Consider the following 27585-nt stretch of genomic DNA (forward strand, 5'->3'; position numbering starts at 1 on the left):
TCCTTTTTGAGTCTCCCTCCCCTCCTCCTAGTTTCTGTGAGAAACTGTTGCTTGCAAAAACCATAGCTAATTAAAAATTGAACTTATTCAGCTGCACAGAAGCCCTAGTGGGGACCAGCAAGGGGAGGGAGGAATAGCAGGCAGGGGAGCCCCATGAGTGAAGCTGCCAGCGCCATTCATTCTGTTGTCCTCCGTTTCGATTTAACCGTCATCGCGGTGCATCGAGTTTTTGTGAGTCAAAGGACCCTAGAGCGACCTTTGGCAGGAGAGGGCTTACCCGTTGCCACGGGCTCTGCTTGCAACAGGCTGACGAGCAGCTTCTGCAGAGCGCACGGGGCTGTGTGCCCACGGCCACTCTCGGGTTCTGGCCGCGTGTACTTCCCCTTCCATCAGGGGGCCCGCTGCTGTCAGGCCGGCCGGCCGGCGATTGGTTGGGAGGAGGGCAGTAATCCGAACTGCCTTTTGTACTTGGCTAATCAGGGCAGCCGTCTGACTGCAGGTTCGGAGCGGAGGTGCCTGGGTGGTGTCTGACACCTGTGTCTTAGCCCTCGCCTTCCGGGGCTGCTTCCCGGGGATTCTTTCCGGGCCGGAATCGTGCCTCTGTGCCACCTGCCCCAAGCCACTGAGGCCCCTCGGCGGCCGGCTTGGCCCAGTGTCATGCTGGACAGAGTCGTCCAACAGATATAGCTGAGGTCAGTGGAAATGCCGGCTTAGACTTCCTTAAGGTAAGTCCTTTTGAAACCAGGTATTTCTCGACATGATTTCTATGTATACCTCGACAGAAATGCCAGTATCAGGAAGGTAAACTAAAGAGAGCCGAGGAAGTTATTTTAGTTTAGGCCTTTATGATGAAATTCCTAAGTGATTCGGCTGTCAGATGTGCCGGCAAAATGACACCAAGGCAGAAATGAAGATGTAAATGGAGAGAGGGGTACTTGACAAATCACCGTGCACTCCTTCCTATTTGATGAGAAGCTCGAGTGATGAAAAGAAACTTTTCATCGAGGCCAACAAATATATATGATGGGCCATAGGCTCCTTCCAACCATGGGTTTACTAATTCTAACTACTGCTTATTTTTAAAGCTATCTTTAACGTTTTCCTCTTGTGATGGGAAAGCAGTTTTTCTTTTTAAGGTTTGCTCAGCAAGGGGGAGTCAGCAGCAGGGGTTTGACTGTACTGCTCGGCTCACTTTTCTCCACCCTTACGTTCCAGAGAAAGTCAGATCCTAGAGGGAAGCACCTATTTGAGCAACAGTGAGACTCTTAGGAATATTAAGCCATGATTCCGGTTAAGCTTAAGCTCTACTCTGATTTCATTTTATGTGCTTTTAAGTGGATTGACGAATACTTTGGGGACCTCCTGTTGGATTGCTGTGAGCATACTTTCATTCTAGGGTTCAGTAATCCAAGGTTGGTAGAAAGACTAGTGGTTCAGACTAATGCTTACACTCTTGCCTGTTTGTCGTGACAGGGAGGAAACGATTTTTATTTTTTTAATGAAAACTTTCTCTAAATGGGTTAAGGTCCATTTCTAAATCCAAAGACATTCTGAGACTACTTTTCCCACCACATTCCAAAGATAGTAGGAAGGTGTTCCCCAATTCTGAATGATTCTATTTAAGTAGTAAACAGTAATAGAACAGAGATGGTGAAAAACAGGGATAAGTATTCAGAAACCACATGCTCGCGATCTATGTTAAGCATCCTGAAATATGTTTTTTTCTTCCATTATTTATAGCCAGTTGGAAATCTCCATCTTTCTCAGCTGTGAACTAACTCTTCTTTATAAAGACATTTTCCTGTAATAAGATCAACGTATTAATACTAAATATAAATAGTAAAAATGACTGCTCTGATGGATAGAAGCATCAGAAATGACATTGCCCATGGGGTGAAATGTGATCATCACACAAGTCTACAGAAATCATTTAAAATGTAATTTGTGTGCAAATAGTACAGATGGCTGGCGATAATTGAAAAATTAGATCCGTTGGTAGGTAGATACTAAGTGAATTTATAAATGTTGAGGGAGTTAAAGGAGAAATGAATGTTGGAAAGCTAAACAAATATTGAATATTTAGCATTGATTTAAATTTCAAAATTCTACCTTTGCTTATGAATTACAACCTAGAGAGTGTATAAATCAAAGGTGACTTCCTGGGTTAAGGATAAGTCATTGTTATATATGAAGGGATCAATTCCATCTCAGCCCTAATCACTATCTTAAAAAAAAAATCACAATCCGTAAAAACCTCAGTGTCCTAAAAAGGTACAGAAAGGAAGAGAGAGCTAGTTGAAAAACCTCTATCTCTAGTTAAAAAGGAAATAAAGTCACGACAAGCGCACATTTCATATTGAGTGTAGAAAACCCCGTACCTATCTGCAGAGTACAAGGGGACCCACAAATGTGTAATTTAACACAATTGTTAATAACTAATACACGCGTGCGCACACACACATTTCATCCCGAGAACAGTATCATTAGAGTTAGACTGAGACAGGGGGATAAGTATCTTATATTTATTTTTTTCCCCAGTGTCTCCTTTCTGGAACTGTGGAATGCCTGCCAGGCTCCCTCGTCTGCGGCAGGCGTGGTGGCGGTCCCCCTGGTGTCGTGGGTAGCACACAATGGGACACAATAGAGCGCACTCAGCCTTGCCCTCCCAGACGCACAGTGTGTGCCCCATTGGCTCTGCTTGAAAGGGTCAGCTATGCAAATGAAGCCGTGCACGTCAGACACTGCCCTCCCCTTACCTCTCCCTCTCTTTTCTCCTCCCTCAAGACAGATTCCAGCCTTTGCCCCAGACTTTTCTGACTGGCGGATGGAGGGTAGGGGTGCTGTGAGCTCAGAAGCTGAACAACTGGGCAAAATGTCCCTTTGCTGGATGTGCTTCCGTAGCCCTAGACAAATGGAAAAGGAAGCAGCTTCCTCATCTCCACACTATAGATAGCTTCATTAAAATGTCCCTGGTTAATAGGAAAAAGTGGGCACTCCTTGTTAGGCCACACCTCTCAAAGGCATGTTTTGTTTTATTTTGGGTTTTAATTGCTTCCAGCAACCCTAATGTTCGTATTTTGGAGAAGGGAGGGAAGTTTTACGTCAGAACAAATGGGTGATTTTAGAAGGCAGGAACCTAAGTAGTCTCAAGTCATTTTGCTGCTAGTTGCACAGATTGGATTAAAAAACAAACGTCAAATGATGGTGGCAGTGACCTATCATCTGATATCATGGGGAGAAAAGCACAGATGAACGTCTGTGAACTGAAACTGGTAGGATTGCTCTGATGGCCTGTCAAGTGATCCAGTGAGTTCTGGCGTCAGACACTTAAGTAGGACTTTGCTCGTACACTCTGGGCCTGGTTTTGCAGAGACAACTCAGGGGATGGAATTTAAATGAGCCCCACCTTGAAAAGCTATGGCTGTTCAGAATCACTTGTGTTTTTCCAAGTCCCGAAGCTCCTTAGTGACCGATAAAGCTGCCGGTAGACCTTTTCCGCCAAATCCCCGTGGTCAGCGATCCGGACCAGCCCTCCAGGGGTGGTGGTCCCTGCAGTTAGACCCCAATGTGCCCGTCTCCAAGTTCCTCCCTTATCTTTTCCCTGGCAGCACTGGAGACTGGTCCTGTGAACCTGATATTTACACAGTGATTTCACAGTTGTTTCTTACTCATGGTTCATCAATTCCTCTATCTGACGCATGTAGGTCAGTATCATTATCCCAGTCTGGAAGAGGGAGAGAAGTGATGATGTGGAATGATTTGTCCAACAGCATCAAGAAGTTAGTGAGAAAGTAGAATCTGACATGCCTTGCTTTTCTCCTTTCTTTTCCGTCTTCCTGTCAAAAGAGAAATCAGGAATTCTTAAACCTCTTCCTCAGCAACTCTGGGCACTAAAAAGGCTTCAGTCCAAAACTCTGCTGCTCTCAACTGGATCACTGTAACAGGAAGGGCTCAGAGGCTTACAGACAATGAAATGAATTGGGTATGGATTGCGTGTGCATGTGTGTGTGTGTGTGTGCACGTGTTTGTATGTCTGCACACACATGTGCGCCCCACCCCCACCCCGCTCACCAGAAGGGCTCAAAACCCCAGGGGTGTGTTGGCAAAGTTTGTCCAAAGCCTCATCTGAGGAGGAGGCAACATCTGTGCTATGGCCTTTTCCTAGAGAGGCCTGATCATTCACTTATAACAAATCTCAACCCAGGCCCCATGGCCAGGGAGGCCAGGCCAGGAGCTGCGGGTGAGCTGGTCTGAAGGCGGCTGGCCCGCATTCGCCTCCGAAAGTATTTCAGGAATGTTAATGGTATGCCTGAGTGGAGGGCTTCAGAGCCCGGAGCTGGGGCTGAGAACTGCTCTGTGGCCATCTGTTGAGGCAGGAAGTCTCATAGCAACAGCTTCTCAAGAATGGTGCCTTTTTTTTTTTTTTTTTAATTAAAATTAACTAACACAAAACCAAAAACTGCTCCACTGCTCAGGAAGAATCAGGACAGGGTTCGGATTCTTTCTACAGAGTGATGAGCTTTTAAGGAAGAAAAGCCCCCCCACATCCTTAATTCCTGTTCTTTAAATGAGCAATTTGTAACTTGGTTTGAGGTCTTAATTTTTTTTTCCCCCTGGGGTAGAATTCTCTTTTGGAAAAGCGTAGAGGTGAAAACAAGTTTCCGAAGCTGTGGAGAAATCACTGGCAGAATTCTGGTTAAGGAAAAAGTGGTCAGAGTTTTGAGATTTTCCTGGTATTTGTTGCTTTTAGTGATCCTGTCAGCAGCTGCCTTCTTTTTCCCTCTGTAATAATGTGAGCTTTAGAAACCTGGATGTTTAGTTAGTGAAATGAACTTCAGACAAAGACGTTGCTTTCACTGTGACGATGTACGGGCTCCACTGTGAGTCGCTCAAATCTGTGTAAGAGCAGACCCTGGAAAAAGAGAGGGGCCAAGTATTAATAATATTTGTATCTTTTAATTTTTCAGTTGATGGGGCACTAAGTTAGCCATTTATAGTAACTGAGTTCCTTCCTCAGGGTAGAAGATCCTGTAAAATGGTAAACACCTGAAGCCTAACCAGCAGCTGAGAGCACAGGGATGGGTACTCTAGATGGAGACAGAAGAATTGTATTCTGTTCTAACTTCTACCCCATACCGAGCTATTTTAGGAAGGCGCACAACCTGTTAAAGCGTGGTTCCTCATGTGCAAATTGGATTTCTGCATTATTAGGAAGGTTAAATATAATCCCATAAAAGGAACTGGGGAAATGGCCCTCGAATCTGAGTGACATCTATAAAGGAGTGTTATAAGCTGTCATCCTTGCTGTTCTTGGGAAACATCTTCCCATCTTCCTGGGAAATGTTTTCATGAGAATATATATGCATATACAGACACACACAAATTGTTATATATTTAAATATTTATATTTTCATTTAAAAAACTGAAGAGGATAAAAATATATATCCTCAAATCTTAGCAAATAAAATTTTCCTGTAGAGTCAAAAAATATTCTGACAAGTGATTGTTCCAACACGTATATAATTCTTGAATATAGTACACATGTGGAATATATCTTTACATTTTAAATTTTATTTTATTTTTTTGCGGTACGCGGGCCTCTCACTGTTGTGGCCTCTCCCGTTGCGGAGCACAGGCTCCGGACGCGCAGGCTCAGCGGCCATGGCTCACGGGCCCAGCCGCTCCGTGGCATGTGGGATCTTCCCGGGCCGGGGCACGAACCCGTGTCCCCCGCATCGGCAGGCGGACTCTCAACCACTGCGCCACCAGGGAAGCCCTACATTTTTGATTGCTAGTGTTTCTTGGAAATATTATTCAGAATGAATGTATTGCCCCCAATGGTTAAAAATAATGTCACCAACTCTTGGGAAAAGTATGTACACTCCGAGTTTGGTTTCTGGTACGTGGGATCCTGATGAAGTCTTTCTATGAAAAGCATGACCACTTACCCTCTCGGTCCCTATTTCCTTATGTGTAAAATTTAACCAGTAAGTATCTACGGAGTGCCCACCACATGCCAGCTGTGTTTCTATGTGCTGGGTTTAGGGTTGTGAGCAAAAGTAGACAAAAATCCTTGCCTACCTTCTGGTCAAGGGAGACAGATAACAACCCCCCAAATAAGTCAATTGCGTTGTAGGTTATAAAATGATAACTGCTATGGAAAAACCTAAGCAGGGAATATTGCAATTTTCTAAAGGGTGGTGAGAGAAGGCCCCTTGAGGAAGGTGATGAAGGAAGACTCAGTAAGATTTGAAGGAGGTGGGAGACTGAGCCTTGGGGTAAGCTGGGGAAGAGGCTAGAAGCAGAGAGAACAGCAAGTGCAGAGGCTCTGGGGACAGTGTAGGTGGCACGTGTGAGGAAGAGCCAGGTGAGTGCAGCGGGGTCAAAGGTCAGGGCCCTCTGGGCCATTGGAAGGCATTTGACATTTACTCTGAATGAACCCTATGAGAACTTACTTCGCAGAGCTTTTGCAAAGTTTAAATGAAATAATTTGTTTGAAGCCTTTAGTATAGTGCCTTCCACATAAAAAATCTTCTATAAATAACTGTTAGCCATTGTTCATTTCTTTATTATTACCACTACCTAGGATTTAAAGATAGGATGATGTGAGCATACAGAAGAAGGTTTTGTTCTGATTAAAGCTGATTGTTCATATGAGAATTAAACTCCCAACCTTGGCCCCTTAGCTATTCAATTCTATCACCTAAGAAGGTCCCAATTCTATATCTTCAAACATACAAGGGAAAAGCTTACTTTTTAAAATCTGGCCTTGTTTAAGCTACACCATTGTCTCTATTAGGAAAGTATGAAGTCCATACTCTCTAGGGACAGGTGTATTTTGATACATTTGGTTTAAGTTTCAGCTATAAAAGTCCTGTTGAATTCCACTGAATTCACATGCTATCACAATGTACTCATGTTTGAGTTTTGATACGGATCCCCTTCTCCAGGCCACAGGATCCCAGGTGGGGAGGAATCTATTGCAGGTATAATGAAAACAAGGAATCCATGTCTTCTCCTTCTCTCCTGAGCACAGAAGCAAGATTGGTTTTCCTGGGTATTTCGAGAGCCCTCTTTCAAAATGATCTTCTTGGACACCCCTCTGAGTCTCCTCCTTTGAACTTGAAGGATTTTGGTAGGAACTCATGTCAAGTAGTGACTAGCTCAGAAACTAGGAGAGAGATTAAAGCATCCTTTAATGCTTGCTCTTCTCCAAGCATTTGAAGACATCATTTGCAATCAGGGTTATCTTATCCCTGCTCCAGAACCAGGAAAAGTGGTCTGGGGACAACAAAAGGAAGTGCTTGATGATAACTAGAGATTATCAATAAAGGGAAAGGCTAACTAAAAGCGTGCACCCTTGTCAATGGAAATCTTCCAGTAGAGGCTGGGCAACCAGTGGGCAGAGGGGTTATCAAACATTTGGATGACAGCTTGGCTTCTAAGATCTCCTCCAGATTTGTGGTTCTACTTTCTTCCAAGATATGCTTATGGAAAACTAAATTCTTCAGGGAAAGCCCACCTTAAATTTTCTTTAACCGACATCTTAAATTGGGGATTCTGAGAGCAAGAAACAACTGATTGTAGAAGCTCTGTTTCATTTAGGGGGGTGGTCAGATGGGTCATCCTCCTGCAATGGTGACCCTGGTCCTGGTGCCTGGAGCCCCAATTCTCCCAACACTGACTGTGCTGTGCTCCGTGTTAGCAGATTCCAAGATCAGCGTGTTGCCGTATTGCCCCTACTTGCTGTGAAGTTGCTTAGTCATGATCAGTGGGTGGAATAGACTATAGCTCGCTTTTCCTTTTGAGCAGATACTTGAATGTATTTACGTTCTAAATGATTAATAACAATGCTCTCCTAAAAAGCCTACTGACAAGGCTACAATTTTAATCCCAATTTAACAGGTTATTAAACAATTGAGATACCAGTTCAGTAACTAATCCAAGGTCATATGGTGAAAGAGCTGGAATTTGAACCCAGGCAGTCGGCCAGCAGGATGTCCCTGTAAACTGCTGTGTCTAGTCCTATGAACCTATTTCATTTGTGGTAGCTCTCCTGTTGATCTAGAGACAAAATGATCTGGCATATCATTACACTTTATTGCCCTCTGTGAGGGCAAAGAATGAAAACTGTTGATACCCCGTGCCTAGCATAGTGCCTGGGGCAGGGCAGATACTCAAATATTTGTTGAATGAATGAGGAAGTAAGGGTGTGACATGAATAAACAGTAGTAAGGCCATAGAAATGCCTTCTTAATCTCACAGAGCCACAGCGATATATGTGAATGCAGGATGTCACAATGCAAAAACTTTGAGAAGTTAAAAACCAGGTAAAATTACAGGTGAGGATATAATGGGGCAGTGTCAACATCTTCCTCTCTTATTAAGTGCTCATTAACATTCTATATAATTAACAAGTCCTATCACACTAGAAATAGTACCCCTAAAAGATCCCAGACTAACACTGGCCACATGACAATTGGGGAAGGAGCGAACCAGGGAACCATGAATCCCACCAAATCAGGATTTTAAAATGGGATTTGGACTCAGTGCATTTAACAAATGGACACTGAGATTCACAGGCTTATTAAGGAACTGAGAAAGGAAGCCTGAGTTTGGCCAATGCCAGGGCCTGAGGGAACATTTGGGTGCAGTAAAAGTAAACTCAGACCAGCTCAAATAAAAAGAGGGTTCTTTGAAAGAGTAGGAGGGAAGCTTGAGGAATCCAACTGCAGCAAGCCAGGAACACTTCCAAGTTTAACCTAATGATTAAGTCAGAAGGAGTCAGAAGTGTGAGTGAATTCCCACCTTGGCATTGCTGTGTTTGTGACCTTGGATAAATTCCTCCATGTTTCTGGACCTTGTTTTACTCATCTGAAAAGTAGGGAATAAGGAAAGTATCTACTTTGTTGGGTTGTTGTGTAGATTAAATGAGGTAATACATATAAAGCCCTTGGAACACTGCCTGACACATAGTAGGAGGTCCGGAACCACCAACCTTAGCAAGTAGGCAGCTATTCACTTTCTCCTTGGACTACACAGTCCCTCATTTCAGTTGACTTTGAGCATTGGTTCCATTACTCTCCCTGTAGACTGGCTTCCTGAAGGACGTGGTTCCAGGGTTAATTGAATGGCATAGTGACGTCATCAAGGCTCCAGGTTTATCTATTTCCATCCTACCATCCTTTGCATGATGATTTTAATCTTCAGATTTGTCCCTCATGATTACAAGATGGCTGCTGCCACTCCAGGCATCATGTCTTCGAACAACTTTGTCTAAAGGCAGGAAGGAGTCCCACTTTGGTGCATTTTAGTAAGAATGAGCAACACTTTCCAAAAACTCTCCTACAAACTTTCCTTTGGGTCAGAGCCCATTAGCTAGCGTTGTCCTGTACCCATGCCTGGACTAGTAACCAGCAGGGGAGTCAGAGTACCATGATTGGTGTAGATGAAAGATGATTTATCTCTCGGGGCTGTGGAAGGATCCACCTTCCTGGGTACATAGTCACCTGATGCCACAGTGGGATCAGAATTCTGTTTGTGAGGAAGAAGGGGACAGTAACCATTGAATAAAGAATCATAAGGACCTGTCTTAGATAAGCTTGTGTCCAAGCCAGGCAAATCAGAGTTCTTCCCTGAGATTTTATACACAATCTAAGAGAAGACAGAGTTTTCTTTTTTTGAAGTGGCTAATATGGGATGAAATAAAACTGAAGTTCTCTGCTCCGTGGTTGTTTTCTGCATCCCCATCCACGATCCTACTGCGCGCGCACACACACCCACACACACCCACACACACACACCCAAAGAGATAAGGATGAGGGAGAGAACCTGAAAATATTTTCAATCCCTGAGGCTATCTCCATTCTTGGTCTTCCCAAGAAATCCCCATTTTTGCTTAAATTTCTCTGTGGGTTCAATGTCACTTGTATCATTTACAATAACAACCACAAAATCGTGTCTGATGCATTTCCCCCAACTTCTGGGATTCTGTCCTCCCACGTCCACTTGTGTGTGGCACTGGTTCACCACGCAGCCATGGGTCCTACGCCACGTGTCCTCCTGGCTCTCAAGCTTTCATCACCTTATTAACTCAGGTCCTGGCCCCCAGTTCCACGTTCCGTGGGCAACAACCTGAATGACTCTGCTTGTAGCCAAGGAAGAGCTGGTCCAGCCTCACCTCTGCAGCTGGGGCTTGGTCAGGGCCATGCTCCCTTAGAATAGTTGTGAACAGGGAGACAATAACATCTCTGACTAAAACTGTGTGATAGCTGTCCAGTCCTTCCTAAAATGGCTCACACCCAATTGAAAAGTACATTTTTCACAAGTAAAATGCTAGATTTCAGGTATACAAGTGCTTCTGACAGGGACTTAAAAGTCTGGAGGCTCTGCTTCCTGTGGCCTGACTTGAATAGAGAAGAGAATTCTGTATTTGTATCCGGAGGGAATTAGTGAGGGGTTTGAGGAAGGAGTGAGTAGGACAGTTGAGCAAAGTCGTAACTGAAGTCAGTGTGGACATCAGGGACAGGCTGACTGGGAGAGCCATAAAGGACCAATGGGGAAGACCCCAGGAAAGGCAGAAATACAAACAGTTGAGCCTGTGGTTCAGTAAGTGTGGCTAACTCTTTATTTTTTTTTAATATTTATATTCACTTTTTTTTAAATTATGGAAACATCCAAACACTAATGAAAGCAGAGAGTACCACAAATTCTACCCCATGCACCCCGGCACACACATCCGCCATCCAGCTGGATGGCTCTTGTTAAGTAGAAGAAGTCTGGGAGGGGGAGATGAAAAAAGAAGGGAGAGAATCTGGTGTAAGACGAAATAGTCAATGACAGTTGTATTAGCAAACTTCACAGGAGGGGCCAGGAAGTTGAAATCTAAGATGTTTGTTCTTCTTAATCATGGGTTAATGAAATGATTGCTAAGTGAGATCTGGTTTTTTGAGTAGGGATTACGTAATCTGAGGAAGCAGACCCCCCTGTGGCCTAATCTCCAAACTGCTGGGGTCTTACGTGGTGACAAGACAAGGAAAGCAAGAGGCATCGATCATTTGACATTCAGCAACTATTGGTCTGCAGTCTCCCGGGCACCGTGCTAGGCTCTATAAGCAGGCAGATCTGAAAGACAGAGTCCTTGCTTTCACAGAATGTAACGTCTAGTGGGGGAAATGGACAGCCACATTAGGACGAAGTTTTTCGGTAGCATAGGATAGGTGAACGCTTCTTGGGGGAAGAGGATTGTCTTGATGTTCACAAGGATGAATAGGAGTTGGGTAGAGAGATTAGTAGGTAAAAGTGTTCTAGACAGAGTAAACGAAGAGGTGCTTGAAGAGAACCTTAAGCCAAGGCTGTAGGGCTGATTGTGCACCTGTGACCCACATAGAGGACGGGCAGAGAGGGGGTGGGAGCAGGGCTGAAATCCGGCCCAGGCTTTGCTCCCTGGAGCACCTTCACCCACTGGATTAGGCGGTGCCTTTGTCTAATTTGCACAAGGTGCCGAGTGGGCTGGGGGTAGCTCTGTCTGAATATATTTGGTAGTTTTTGATTGGAGGACATATGTGAGGATGCTCGTAAGTTTGAACAGGACCGTGAAGGTGATGGGGAGCTAATGAAGAATTTAAAAGGCAGATCAGGGGTAGATGAAATAATGCCATTTGCAGCAACATGGATGGACCTAGAGATTATCATACTGAGTGAAGTAAGTAGAAAGACAAATATCATACGATATCACTTATGTGTGGAATCTATAATGATACAAATGAACTTACTTACAAAATGGAAACAGACTCACAGACATAGAAAACAAACTTATGGTTGCCAAAGGGGAAAGGCTGGGGGAGGGATAAATTGGGAATTTGGGATTAGTGGATACAAACCGCTATATATAAAATAGATAAACTACAAGGACCTACTATATAGTACAGGGAACTATATTCAATATCTTATAATAACCTATATTGGAAAAGAATCTGAAAAAGAATACACACACACACACACACACACACACACACAACTGAATCACTTTGCTATGTGCCTGAAGTATTGTAAGTCAACTATACTTCAATTAAAAAAAAAAAAGGTAGATCAGGGGCAAAATCAGATTTATGTTTGGGAGAGACCATTCTGGCTACATTTTGGAGGGTGGTTTTGAAGATGGCAGGTCTAGAGGAGCAGAAACTAGTGAGCAACAACTGGTCCAGGTGAGAAATAGTGAAGGCCCGCACCAAGGCTATGGCAGGCGAAGGGGGGGAAGTGGTGGATTGGACATCTAGAAGGTAGAACAGGTAGACTTGATGACAGGCTGGCTCTCTGGGTGAGGGAGGAAGAGGTGATTAGGATGACTCCCCGGTTTTTAACTTCAGCAGTTCAGCGGCAAGTTCTGGCTTCCCAGAAAAGACTGATAAACCCGAGAACTTTGACACAGTATGTACTAAGGTGTTAACTGTTGAGTAACAGTAAAAAGTTCCTTATATAAGCCTGTAGTTAAAGATTAAAAGGAAGGTTTTCATAGCTGCTTTTGAGATAGAGGGGAAACACCCTGGTCTTGAGCTGTGTCCGTTCAGAGAATGGCTAGCTGATATTAAAGAAAATGGTCACTTCCCCTTTCAAGTACAGCAAAACCTCCTGCTGTGGATAACCAGTCTTTACAAGATAGTAATGCCCAGCTGCAGACAGCTAGTTCTTCACCCTTATTCTTTCAAGAGTAAAATGATATACACCCTTTCCCCATTCCTTTGGAGAAAGCTTTTTTTTTGTTGTTCGTTTCCTGATAGTGGACACACGAGCAGGGTTCTTTCTGTCTCCCTGTGCTTGTCATGATGGGATAATATCTCAGGCTTTGGAGTTGAATGGTCCTGGGTTTGAATGCCAAGTCATTATTTTCCATCACTTTGGGCAGGATACTTACCTTTATGAACCTCATCTGTAAAATGGGAGAAATATGACTCAGCTCACAGAGCTGTTGTGTGAGGGTTAAGGGGTAATGAAAGCAAAGTGCTTGGCGTCGGGCCTGACAGGTAGCATGCTGGTCACAGGTGGTGGTATCAATGGCCGTTGTTGTTGTTCTCGTTATTAATGCCAGTGTTCAGACATTAAGAAGAGATACAAGTTGCTTTTGCAGACTTTGATCACTCCTTGGGCTGCCATCCGTTAGATGGTGCATATATGTAATGTTGCCTTCTTAATGGGTTGGCCCAAGGAGAAAAATGTGCATGCTACGTGAATCAGAGGGAGGGTTCCATAGACTGCCTGCTCCTTTCTGAGTGCCTTCAGAGGTTAAGCTGACCATGCTGGGGATAGAGAAGCATACCATTAGACTATAGAAACCACTGGAAACAAGGCAGAGAACTATGGTACTCTTGATTTTCCAGTGACTGAGATGTTTTTCTAGGATACAATCAACCACTGAAGCTACACTTGATAGATTACATTTAATAATTCAGTGAAGAATATTTCCTGTTAACTACTAGCATGTGATTTCATTAGCCAGTTGCACCCAAAGTGTGCTTAACTTTCCTTATCAAGAAACGGTTTTGATAAGATACTCAGGGACAGTCATTGCTCTGGAATGTCACTGATAGCCATGCCAGTTTTCATTGCCCATAGGTGTGATATTTTTGTAAATGCCCCCGTTTTATGCTTTCACAAATTAAAAATGTTTTATGCTGCCCTGTAACTGAAACCAAACAACTAGCGTGCTTCTGTCTCACCTGTAAAAGGGGAAGTGGTGAGAATTCACATTGTTAAAGTGCCTGGGGTAAGAAACACACATTTAAGCATGAGCTATTATTGTTCTTGATTGTCACTGAATCTTTGTGAAGCAACCATGAGAATTAGAGTGAGAGACCAGGAAGAGCGTAAAGTCTGTCCTTTATACTACGCTGAACTCTATCATGCCTTTGAGAAAAAAAGAGAAAAGCCTTTAAAATGTTTACAATGAACCATCCATAATTTGTTTGCTATGACAGAGAAGGGAGAAAATTCGGTCACAGTTAAATATCTAAATTAGCGGTTCTCAACTGGAGGTGGTTTGCCCCCAGGGGACCTTTAACAAGGTCTGGAGACGGTTTTGGTTGTCACAGCTGGGGAGGTTTTGCTACTGGCTGGCTCTAAGTGGAGAGAGCTCAGGTCCTACGGTGCCCAGGAAGCCCGCAGAAAAAAACAACTATCTGGCCCAAGTGGTGCAAGGTTGAGAGATCCCGAGTTAAATAATGGCTCTTGGGAGCATCAGGTGATTATTATCCAATACTGGACTGTCTTTTTCAGTGAGAAATTAGCCTTCCAGTTGCTTTCTGAGAATTGAACTTATTTCCTGTCTGTATAGGGAAACAACTACTAATCGTTCTTGCAGGTTTAGTCTGGGTTGGCTTCTTTCTACATAACTCTCAAATTGTCAGACACTTCAGTCCAAAAAAATCATCAGGCCAGTTGCTTGGGAGATTGTGGGTGGGAAAAAAAACAACCACCAGATTGACTAAGTGTTCACTTTTCAACTAGAGACGTTTAGCCCTCTTTGGACACACAGCTGTTCTGTGGTGATAGAGGAAGGAGCCGAAGAGAGAGCCTGGGTGAGGAAATGCCTCACGTTTCAACACTCTTCTTCAGGGAAAGGGAAGGTTGGCCTTTCCAATACTTGTCAAGTGTGAAGCCATCCGGGAGGAATCATAGAACTTTCCTTTTGCTCTTTCTTCTCTGTTCTCCTTGATTATCTTTATTTCACAAACTATTGATGGAGTACTTTCCAACACAACCCCCGTGATAAGTGCTGCTCATGATAGAAAAAAGCCTCAATGAGACTTAGAATACCTAAAAGAAAATTACAAAGTCCTATAGGTAGTCGCATCATCTCAAAAAGAAAAAGTTGGACAAAGGGCTTTTCCCCCAGATTTTATGCATTTCTATCCTGCAAGGTATAAAGTTAATCCACATTTTGCTCTGCATTTATTTGTCTTTATCAAAAGCTGTAAAATTATATAAATTCATGATTAAATGACTGCTGCAGCCCTATGTCAATTTTCCTGCTTTTGTTCTCTGTCAAAAGCTTTTGCTTTGCTCTGAAAGATCACCCACTAGTACCCAGGCTTACTAGTGGAGGGAGATTGGTAAATAGTTGGGAAAAGTAAATTTAATTACAATAATAAACTCAGTCAGTGATAGGAAATGGTTTTTAAGTTGAATCCCTCTTGGTCGGCCTGCAGGAAAACAAATTACTTTTCACTGTGATGAATGTTAGTACGTCTTCAGATTCTTCAGTGGAGCTCACTGTGCAAGTGTGACATGAGTTTGGAGAGGAGCCTCGTGAGCCACACTGCTTGGATTCAGATCCTGGGTCTGTCACTGACTCTATGACTCTGCAACCTTGGACAGATCATTTCTCTCCCATTGCCTCAGTTTCCTTATCTTCAAAATGAGGATGATAGTATTTTCCTCAGAGAAGGCTTAAATGGGCCAATGCATGTAACTAGCACACAGTAAGTGCTCAATAAGTGTTAGTTATTTTTATTGTCCCCATTATCGTTGTTGCATTGTATTCTATTACTCTGCATTTGTACTAATTGGGAGACCAATGGATGGGGCCATTGCAGCTTGCCTAAATCTAATGTGGTGTAAATGTACCTAATCTTGATCAGCTCGTGGTCCTTGAGACAGTCATGTTTTAAAAAACACATACTTTGGAACTAACAGGACAGAGATGTATTGGTTTATCACCAAATCCTCTGGCTTTCTATGCAGTCTGACCATTTGAAACATTGGAATAAGATCGGCACCTTGGATGCCCAAGCCTCAAATGTATCCTAGTCTTCAGGCAACAGGGGACATATATTAGAATGTGAGCTTCTGGTTGCCTTCAAAGAGGATGCTTTCAACTCTTTTAGCCTGTGTGATACTTGGGGGTTTGGATGATTGTGCTGTAAGGGATGTTGATATCAGATATGTTCTGGCTCCATTTATGCCAAGTTGCTGACATGTTATATTTATTGTCCCTGAAGCAGGATAGGATCAAAATGTTGTGCATAAATAGATGGAGACGGTTTCGTCGCTTTGATTTTTCAATTCATTTCCTAGAAACATATCTCATTTGCTCTCCTTAGTAAAGACACGTGATGGCTTTTGAGCTTAGCTACATCATTTAGGTATGTACCTCCCTTTTAGCGTGGTATCTAAGTTGCCTGTGTGTTATTCCAGCAAACAAAGGCACTTATCAAAATGATCTCTTGGAAGTCTCTTGGAAGTCTAAAATGTTAAAATAAGAACCATCCATCTAAGGAATGCCCTGAAAATATTAGAAATCATTATTTTTCAAGGATTCATGTTAGTAATTGTTGGACAGTGTCTGAAACTTTTGAAGTCATAACCACCTAAAAGCAGTAGTGGGAAGGGAGAAGAAGAAGGATGTAGAAACACTAAAACTGTAAGTTTTATAAGACAGAAGTGATATCGCCTTCAAAATAAGAGATCTAAGAATTCTATTCTATTCATTCTATAGATTGAATTTCAAATAAATGATGAAGTACTTGAATATGTAAAGCTGAGGGTTTACTCATCTATAAATTAAAAATATGAACTAGTTGATGTCTCAGGTGCATTTTGTCTCTAAAATGTCAAAATCAATGTAATGTGGCTTTTGGGTTGAATTCCTCAAGGGGCAAAGTAGAGGCACATTTGATTCAGTGCTAAAAAGGCCTTGCCAGTAAACTGATTTGGATTTAAATACCCTCTTCTACAACGTAAACGTGGGCTGTAAAAGTAATGTCCCCATGGTGCTAAGAGCATCAGTATGAGGTTACGTGTGGAGAGATCGCTGTATGAAGGTAACTTGGGTCTATTTCATGTTGACTTCAGCAGTGTGGGCACTGCCGTGGAGATGACGGCCTGGACGACATCGTCAGGGTAAACCTTAATTACAAACATGAGTCGAGAGGTGGAGAGCCGAGATTTACCCAGGAAACAATGATGTGTCAGTGACATTCAGCTCAGAAGAGGTATTTGAAGCCCCATTTTATTGCCTGTTAGTGGGAGAGACTAGTTCTCCTTACAAAAATTCTAAGAAGTGTTGGAAAAATAATGAACATCATAAATTAGATTTGAATTTGACCGGCATTGTAGCCTCAAATTCTGTATCTCATTAGCTATTGTGTATCCCATTAAACTATTAGTATGCTGTCAGAGAGCAAGTAAGTGTAACCCATCTCTCTAACTTGGGTAAGCAGAAATTATAACAATCTGATTTAAGATATAAATAGCAAAAGGAAGAAATACTAAGGAAATGGTCAAATAGAACTGCCCACGTGGTTGAGGCACTGTGCAACTCAGCTAATGGGAAAGCCTAATGGAATTGCTGAAGAAGGGAAAATTGTATTTTTAGTGGCATAAATCCCAGAGCACAGAAAAAAATAAGGAAAAGGTATAGTCTTTAAATAGATGGAAAATCCTTGTTTTCTTAAATGCATCTTCAAAGACATTTGGTGGAAATTCTAAAAGCTTCAGTTAAATTTCTTTCTAATAATAAAAATTTAGATACAGACTCATTCTTTATCATTTCAGATTTCCAAGAATTTGTCAAAAGCACGATACTATATATTTTAAATAAGCAAATATTTTAAAGAGTCCTGCTTTCTACTGAGTTTGCTGCTTACCAGTGTGATGCAAGATAACTGCTCTGAATCTCAGTTTTCTTATCTATAAAATGGGGGTAAATATCTTTGCCTGCAGAGTTACCCCCATCATTAATTACATACATATACATTAAATTAAATGCATAGTATTGGACTGGGTAGCTGGCAAGGGTCCAATAATGCTGGCGGGGCCTGCAGGGAGTGGTTTTGGAATGTTAAACTCTACCCAGACTGACACAATGTGCATGTATTTTACCAAATCAGTTTATTGAGTCTCAGTTTCAGAATCTGCAAAAATGGGGGGTGGCTGGGAACTGTGTGTGTGTGTGTTTGTATGAAACATTTGAGATTCGAAATCTGCTCATAAGTATAAAATGTCTTGGAAAACAAAGATGCCACTCAGATATAAATGATTACTCGTCATTTCCTCCAGTTCTGTTGACTAAAAGCACCAATTGCAACATCTCATTATAATCTTATCCATTTCTGTCTTACCGAATTAAAACTTGATTCAAGACATGTTTTGTGGTCTTTCTGGGTCTAGAAGATGAACAGGCTGAACTGGAAATAAACAAAGCCGGGAATATTGAGCAAGGGTGTAGTGACCTATTCACTCCCACTGCCTGAGGAATTTATGACCTGCAAGTTGTCCTCTAATGAGCACAGAATGAGAGCATTGCATCTTCTCTTAATTAGTTTGACAGATATTCATTTAAATTTGAAAAGATTCCCAGGCTTGGGGTAGCAAAGGAAGGTTCTGAATTCCTTTTGCATTTTAATTCTGTTTTTGTTGCGGTGGATCTGGGGAATGTCAACATCTGAAGACGAATAAAGTCCCCGTCTCCATCCTGGTTTCCCCACATTTTCTGTTTAGAAGTGCCTACGAACCACCACGCTTTTGCTTTGCAGCCGTGAAGTCCAACGCAAAGCGCCAGGTTCTGCAAGAATACTGTAGGGCTTGGTGTCTGTGAGGGGTGGATTTAAAAAATTGCTTAATAAGGGATAGAGTTTCAAGGCTGGCCTTAAATAGCCAGCTTTACATCAGAATAGGGCACTGATTTGGGTGTAATGACATGAAATACACACCAAAGTTGACGAATTCACGAAACTATGAATTGTTTTCACTCTCAGTACTGAAAACCGTCATGGATATTAGGTTACCACCAGCCTTTGGTTATCCATGGAAGTGAGTAATCAGGAGGCCATATATTCCCTCTCTATCTATATATCTATATACACCCCCTGTTAACCAATGGTAACACTAACCTTTATCAGGATGGTCTCTCTCTACCTTATCACACTACCTCTGGCTGCTTGCTGGGCAGTGTCCAGTTCAAGAGGACACAGGGACCGAAACCCACCATCATGGCGGGCCTGGCCAGGTACTGTGTGTCTGGGGGGTGCCTTTTCTCCATGCACACAAAGAAGGGCCCCTCTGGGCTACTTGTGGTCCCGACTGAAGGCTGCTATCGGGGCAATGTCTAAACACAGACAGCTCTGGGAGGAAGGCACAACACTTGCCTAATCTACCAAAGCCAAACATGTGGCTTTTGAGCAAGTTCATTCATCAGGTCAGTCTGGTCTGGCTGTACTTTGGCGGCGTGTCTCATCCCCACCTCGTGCCGCCGTTTTCCTCCATGCCGTAAAGCACGATTCCTTTGGTTTTCTCAATTCATCTTAATGAAGCCAGAACATAACATCCAAGGAAGGGGGTCCAGAATTTTAGTCCTGACTTAAACAAAGAGAGGCGGAGCCTGCAAAGCATCACCTGTTCTCTCAAGTCCTTTGCCTTGGTCATTAGAGTGTATTCTCTGTGAACCTTATTTGACTTATCGTGGCAGAGATGGTGCAGTGCGATGTCAGCTTGGGAGGGCTGGGTGACAGTCCCTGCTTTTTGCCACTTGTTAGAATAAGCTTGAGCAAATTTTACCTCTTTGAGTATCCATTTCATCTTCTGTAAAACAAAAACGATAATGTGAGTTTTAGGTGAGATGAAATATGTGAAGTGCTTAACAATAATTGCCCTGGAGCAGTGGCTCTCAAAGTGTGGACCCCTGGATTAGCGTCACCTAGGAACTTGTTAGAAATGCAGATTCTCAGACCTCAAATTAAAAAACTCAGGGACGAGGGAGACAATAGTTGCAAATCATGTATCTGATAGGGGTTAATATCCAGAATATACATATAAAACTCCCAGAACTCAAAAACAAAACAATCTGATGTTTTAAAAAGGCAAAGGACTTGAATAGACATTTCTCCAAAGATGAAATCCAAATGGTCAGTAAACACATGGAAATATCACTAATATAATCACTAATCGTTAGGGAGATGCAAATCAAAACCACAATGAGATACCATCTCACACCCATTAGGATGTCTGCTATCAAAAAAACAAAAATAAGAGGATGTAGGATTGGAACGCTTGGGCACTGCTGGTGAGATTGTAAAATGGTACAGCTGCTATGGAAAACAGTATGGTAGTTCCTCAAAAAGGTAAAGGATTACCATATGATCCAGCAATTCCACTTCTTGGTGTATAGCCAAAAGTAATTGAAAGCAGGGTCTTAAAGAGACGTTTGTACACCTGTGTTCTTAGCAGCATTATTCACAATAGCCAAAAGATAGAAGCAACTCTAATGTTCATCCATGGGTAAGTGGATAAACAAAATGTGGTCTCTATATGCGGGGGAAACTCAGTCAGCCTTTAAAAGGAAGGAGCTTCTGACACATGCTACAACACAGATGAACCTTGAAGACATTATATTAAGGGAAATAAGCTAGACACAAAAAGATGAATACTATATGATTCCACTTATAGGAGGTACCTAGAGCAGTCTAACTTATAGAGACAGAAAGTAGGTGGTTGCCAGGGGCTGAGGGGAAAAAATGCAGAGCTATTGTTTCATGGGTACAGAGTTTCAGTTTTGCAAGATTTTAACAAGGCCTCCAGGGAGTTCTGATGCTTGCTTAAGTCTGAGAAACACTGATGTTGAGCACACATTTAATAAATGGTGGCTGCTGTGATAATACTAATAGTTTTTGTTGTTATCACCATCATTATAAATTCATCAGTAAAATATAAATGATGTTCAATAGACTTTGATTTAAAATATACTTCCTGATATTCTAATTTTTGAACCTTAGTTGTGTCTGGAAAATCTTACTAAGTAAATCGGGGTATGCGATTATCGAGAACGCTCCTCTTCCCTAAGCATTTTACATTTAGGAAAGCTTTATGTGTTGTTAGTTTTCTGAGAGCTGAATGGAGAAGGGCAGTCACTTCATTTCCGGAGGATATGTTCAGCCTTGTGAAGCTACGGAATCATTTTTCCAGGCTCTCAGGACCCCACCAGTCCATATACAACATTTCTAGAATCTGGTTCTGGCCACTATTGTCCTTAGGATCACAGTCCTACCTTTTTTTTTTAATATGTGCAAAGCCAAAGAGTGTTGTAAACTCTTCCTTTCCTTTCAAATGGCCCCATCAGGATGGGAATAGATGGTAGGATCAGTGTTAGCGGGCAAGTGAGGCTTTGCGCCCATCTGTGACTTTCTAACGCTTAACTAAACAGAGTGTAGAATTATCTTATACCCACATCATTCAAGAGTCTGACTGAAGATAACAACAGAAGAGACAGCATTGCTTTACTTTTTCAGTAGATTCCACTGAGCTGTACACATCTTCCTAGAGTTTAGATTCTCAAACTTGTCTCAGGCAGCTTTTGCCACCTGGTACTCATTTTGCTTTATTTTTATTTATCTTTTGGAGGGCAGAGGGCGAAGGGCTTTGAAGAATCCCCCAGACAAGCAAGGAGAAGCATTTTCTGCAAGGAAAGTTGATGGCGCATTGTTTTCCTTTACAAAGGGCACGGAGGATATAATCTCAATGCTACACTTGACCATCATCTGTCAAACCAAAGCAAATAAGCCAGTGCAGTCTTTGGTTATTGTAAAATGAGGACAGAAAACAACCGCCATATGGTAGTTGTCTAGTCAAATAAAACCACGCTCATTTCGGAAAATGTTTATTTTTCTGTCCTCATTGAGTGGGATACCATCAAGGTATGAATTAAGTTACAGCATTCTGTGGAAAGGTTTTATTTGCGTAGCAATCTCACGGGTGTTCGTTTTTGGTAATTTTGGCTTCCCGAGGTGGCAGGAAGTTCTGAGGATTTTTCTGCTTTGAAGATGAGGAAATTGAAGCATCGAAAAAAGAGTAGAGTCGTTAGTGTTTTATGTATTCATGTGAAATTTGGAGATTAATCATCCTCATTTGCAGAAGTAACTGCACCCCCTTGTTTTATGTCATCCACTTTTAGCTATTTTTCAAATAACCATGTATCTCGATACACTCTTGTGGTGATTCTTGTTTTGTTTGTATGTGTACTTTTTCCAGTGGGATCCACCCGCACTCCAACCCATCCCTACCTTTCCCGTGTTATCCTTTGTAATCTGAGGTTTTATTTTAAAATGATCTTGGTGTCCCTACAGAGGGATCCTGGTGTTACTCCTCTCCAAGCCAAATGGCAAGATTATCTCCCTCTTTGTTGACTGAGATCCAGGTTGTAAGGTGGGTCAGGGATGCTGCGAGCAACTTCTCACTAGTGGATGTGTCCGCTCCAGACCCAGAGAAGATGGAGCTAAGATTCTGCTCATCAGTGATGTGAGGTGGTGCTCCCACCATAGTTCAGTAGCCCTTGTTCAAATGAAGAACTGTTAAGTGGCTTCACCACCTCAACCAGTTTGTCCAACACTGTGGGTGGGGATAGGAGAAGGACTTGCCTGACGGTGATTTTTTTCCCCATTAAAAAAAATCATGGTAAAGTATACTGACATATACGGAATATGTGTCCCACCCCCAAATCCGTATTTTGAAATCTAATCCCCAATGCGATGGTATTAAGTGGGGCCTTTGGAGGTGATTATGTCATGAGAGTGGAGCCCTCATGAATGGGATTAGTGCCTTTATAAAAGAGACCCCAGAGGGCTCTTTCGTCCCTTCTGCCATGTGGCATTATAGGGAGAAGATAGCCATCTGTGATCCAGGAGGTGAGCTCTCATCAGACACAGAATCTGCTGGTGGCTTCATCTTGGACTTCCTGGCCTCCAGACTGTGAGAAATAAATTTCTCTTGTTTATGAACCATCTAATGTATAGTATTTTTTTATAGCAGTCCAAATAGACTAAGATATATGCGTAACATAAAGTCAGCCGTTTTAACCATCTTTAAGTGTACAATGCATTGTTATTAAGCATGCTTACGTTGCTATGCAACCACCACTGCTATCTGTCTCTAGAACTTCGAGGTGATCTTTAAAGTCCTTTCTGGCCTCAGCTCCCTAATTCCAATTAACTGCACCGCACTCTCTTTCTCAAAGTCTGTGTTCCTGTCCTGATTATTTTACTTGGAGACTGGGAAGGATTTATTTTTTTAACACTACACGATGAATTGGTTTCAGCGGAATTCAAACGGATCTTGTTGTTTGGGTTATTTCTCATCGGGAATGCTGAATTTTTTCCTGAGAATGATGGCCGAGGTGAAGGGAAAAAAGGGAGACATCTCTTCTGTGAGTGAATTTAACAAAAAAGAGGAACTGGTGAGGTGACAGTAAATCATTCCTGGAAATATCAATATATTCTGAGTGCTAAAGGGGCATGTTGGCATTCTCAAAGCACTGAGACTCCCAGCTTTTACCTAGGAAGCTTTCTGGCTGTTCCTTAGGGCAACCTCCTCAGTGTTTTTCTATTTGCTCTCCATTGATAAGCACTGCTTAAGGTCATGTTGCCCTTGGGTTCGCATTAAACCGGGTGGAGGGAAGTTCTTTAATATTTACTTAGCGTGCACAGCGTACCAGCAGCTCTACAGGAGATACACAAACGTGCCCGGCCTCTAGCTCCACCTGACGAGGGAAGATTTCCTTATAGGCGCCCCTCTGCTGCTCCCAACTTCTGGAGTTTCAAGGGGATACCTGAAGGAATGATTATCTTCTTCACCCAGTGTCTAAATTAGCGGCCATGGAAGTGTGTTTGTACAATACAGGGTGAATCAGTCACACGTTGAATAAGACACACTTTGCTTCCTGGAATATTCTTGGAACAAGTTAATTGCATTTGGCCCAAGAGAAACTTGCTCAGACACATTTCTTTTTGATCCAAACACCTTTGGATCAAAGGTGATTTTGCCTTCCCCTTCACTGTTGTTCACCCCACACGTCTCTATTCCTCTGCTCTAAACCCTCTCTGGGGGAATTCTACATTTTGTTTTGCAGGTATTTTTTCTTCCAGGGGTGGCTGTGTCTAGGAATATTACATCAGAAACAAGCAGCAGGATTCTAATCTCTGTGCGGCTACTCACACATCTTGTGTCCTAAGGCAGGATTTTCAAGTTAAATCTCTGGCTAATTAAGACAGTAATCTTAGGTATGGAACTAGTTTGTTTAGTTCCAAACTATGAGTGGAAAATGAAAAATATGAATGAAAACAGTGCTCGTGTTGTAGGAACACTTCAAGCTTTGTGGAGACACACTGAAAACCTAATGGTGTGTTAGCCAGTGAGTTTTAATTTTCCTTATGATTGCTAATCAGTCCCAGGGCTCAACTTGTGAGATGTTAAGTAGCCTCTGAAGGGGTTATAGTCAGGCTTTAAAATGTTTTCTTTTTGCCAGACCTTTAGTGGGCTTCATGTTTTATACCAGTTGCTATTATTGTTAAATTTTCTATACTGAAAAGTAATTCAGTGTAGTAATGCCATTTATTTCAGGCAAGATTTAGTCACGTGTCACATACTCTGAAAAGTACAAAGTTACAAATTTCAGTTCTTCTTAAAGCAAACACTCTTGGATAACCAACTAAGTTGGAGCCTAATCCATGTGATATCGTTCATCCTAGCATCTTGTGAGGTGGGTAAACACTAAATCGGTGGGCTTCTAAGTTATAGAAAAGAAAAAACACACACCCACAGGGAGAATTCCCAGCATATGTAGTCGGAGGAGACTCCCCACACTTCGCCAGCCTCCATCCCACCCCTGTGTCCAATGCAGGAAACTCCTATGGTATCTAGGACAGAGCTCATCCAGCCTCTCCTTGCATAGTTTCAGGGTCAGGGAAGTCAGTACCTGACAAGTCAGCTCATTCCTCCTTGCGTGGCTCTCACTGTTAGCAAGTTGAACCTACGAGTTCTCGACTCTCGACCTTAAGTAACCACTGACCGTCCTCCTTGCCAAGGTAGGTGTTATTTGATGCTGTTTTATGAACACGTGTGCATAACTCACATAAAGCATTTACCACGGACTGTTATTTCAGCACGTTGTGACCTTGCAAGGACTCCTGCAGCAGCATTGCATGAGAAATGTCTTATCCATTTCACTAATGTCTCCTTCCTTGGCTTTGCTAAAAAGCCCTCAGGTGGTTCTGGGAACATACTACAGATGGGTGAGTCGGCATGGAAGTTTGAAAAATCAGATACGACTTTTTTTTTTTCATTTATTTTTGGCTGCATTGGGTCTTCGTTGCTGCACACGGGCTTTCTCTAGCTGTGGTGAGTGGGGGCTACTCTTCGTTGCAGTGTGCGGGCTTCTCATTGCGGTGGCTTCTCTTGTTGCGGAGCACGGGCTGTAGGTGCGTGGGCTTCAGTAGCTGTGGCACGCGGGCTCAGTAGTTGTGGCTTGCGGGCTCAGTAGTTGCGGTGCACGGGCTTAGTTGCCCCGCGGCATGTGGGATCTTCCCGGACCAGGGCTCGAACCCGTGTCCGCTGCATTGGCAGGCGGATTCTTAACCACTGCGCCACCAGGGAAGCCCCCAGGTACGACTTTGATAGGAGTCACCATTCAAACCTGAACTTCATCTTCAGCTTCCACTTGGCTCTTCTTGTTATGATGTTGATGGTGAGGAAGAGAGGGCCATACCTGAGAGGAGGGCTGGGGGAGTAGATGCTCACTCGGTCACAGCTGTCATTGGTCGTGCTGTGTCCTCCTCCTGACTACCGAGGAAATGGGATCAAGAACAACACGATATCACTTTTGCTCAGCGAGCCACTAGATTATATGATCTTGGAGGTGGAAGACCAACCGCAGTATTTTACAGACAGGAAGATAGATTTAATAGTCTTTGACAGAATATCTACCAGGTTTGCAAACGTAAATGGCTACAGAACCAAGGAAGAAACACAAATGAAGGAAGTGAGCAAGGTACAAAGTGTAAAGAGCCCTTTCTCTCAGAACACAATGGGGAATGTGAGGACTGGGGTAAATACGCCCTATCGAAAGGGAGCAGTGGATTCTCAAGTCTAATGGGTTATTACTATGAAGGAATGCAGACCCAGGGTTGCCAGAAATCTGGATTTTTATGTGAAAGATCTCAAATGATTAAATGTTCAAACTGAAAGCACTGTGTGCACTAGCACAGGCCAGGCCAACCGAAACAAGCCATGAGGTAAATTCTCTTTGCGGATACGGGTCTAGGGTTTGGGAAGCTCGTGGATGGCTTGTGTCCTGAGTTGGGGCCATTAAGGACTGGGGCTGTGAATGGATCCAGATGGTTTTCTGCAGTTGACCTTTGCCAGTGCCTCCCCTTCTCCATCAAAGATTGAGTTAATCTCTGTGTCACCCCTGGAGAAATGCCCAGTTGCCCTCTGGGATCAATTCACCTTATCAGGGTGCAAAGGAGGAAACTGGCTGAGAAGGGAAACAGTGTGGGCAGTGAAAACTCAATAAGGGAGACCACAGAAAGGTCAAGCACATTTGAAGACACGTCTAAACTTTTCTCTTTCCTAAAAAAAGTCCCTTTATTTAGTGCATATTGCAAGTACCACTTTCAATCGAAAGCATAGTTCATGGATTTGAAATCTGTGCTGTCTAGTCTTCTGGGGCACAGTGACTGGCCAGTTGCCTGTAATTTCAACTGACATGTGCTCTTCAGAGGCTCAGATGAGAAAGGCGCCTGACAGAAACGCTGGCGAAGTTCAGCCCTGATTTGAAATGAATGATTTATGCCAACTAATGCTGAAATGCAGTGTGTTTCCCTTTAAGAGGACCTGCTAGAGGAATGCAGCTTTGGGGCCTCTCCTCATTTATCACAGTGTTTACAAATCCCGTTTGAAGTTGAAAATAAATCATCATCCTGCTGCTTTGCGGCTGTTTTACAGCTAAGAATTTTAGAGGTGATTGAGCACCAACCCATTGGTGGTGCATGTGAAGGGGCAAAGGGAGGGGGCCACGGGGAGGCACCCTGGCGTGTAGGATCCTTAACCAAGGATAGGTGCCCATAGCCAAGTCCTGAAAGAGGCGAAGCCTTCTTCCGATAATTATGGAGCCAGTTGAAAGGCATTGGGTGCGTAAAATGAATTGAGTTGAATCTATAAAATGCAGGATTAGCTGAGATTTGGAGTTTTGATCAGGCGACAGAATCAAAGAACAGTCTGGTCTCTCAGTTTCAAATACGTATATAAAATGTGAGTGGTGGGAATTCCCTGGTGGTCCAGTGGTCAGGACTCAGCGCCTTCACTGCCGGGGCCCGTGTTCCATCCTTGATTGGGGAACTAAGATCCCACAAGGCATGCGGCATGGCCAAAAATAAAATAAAATGTGAGTGGTGCAGCAAGTGAGGGAGACAAAGCCTTCACTTGGTGAACCTCATGCTAATCTAAGTCTCCAGCTTCATGGTCGTCACAGCTGGGCATATTTATCTTAGCGAAGAGAAGACTCCCAGGGGTTGTGTCTCCCTTTCAGTACCTCAAGGATTATTATGCAAAAGCAGGATTAGACTCCAGAGGGCCGCTAAGGGGAGGCAGATATCAGGTTTGACATTAAGAAGACTTTTCTAACAATTAGGATTGTTGGACAATAGAAGGGGCCTTGAGTCAGGGTCAAACTAGAGATTCAGGCATCCTATGGGGCCGTGAGAGTCTATGATTCTAATAATCTGGCTTGGAATCCTGAAAAGATCAACCCTCCTGCATTTCCTGCTT

At 43.0% G+C, this 27585-nt stretch overlaps 1 protein-coding gene across 1 annotated transcript in view; it reads left to right on the top strand.

The window, feature by feature from the left end:
• The first annotated feature begins 428 nt into the window (after positions 1 to 428).
• The window catches only part of SHROOM3 (shroom family member 3), a 170283-nt gene continuing 143126 nt past the window's right edge, over positions 429 to 27585 (top strand). The window contains exon 1 of the mRNA XM_027087654.1: positions 429 to 725. The gene's annotated coding sequence lies outside the window, so the exon portion shown is untranslated. The remainder of the gene's footprint in view (positions 726 to 27585) is intronic.

Source organism: Aethalodelphis obliquidens, unplaced genomic scaffold (assembly GCF_003676395.1).
Source record: "Aethalodelphis obliquidens isolate GAN/ISIS:26980383/991018 unplaced genomic scaffold, ASM367639v1 scaffold59, whole genome shotgun sequence".
NCBI classification, from domain to species: domain Eukaryota; kingdom Metazoa; phylum Chordata; class Mammalia; order Artiodactyla; family Delphinidae; genus Aethalodelphis; species Aethalodelphis obliquidens.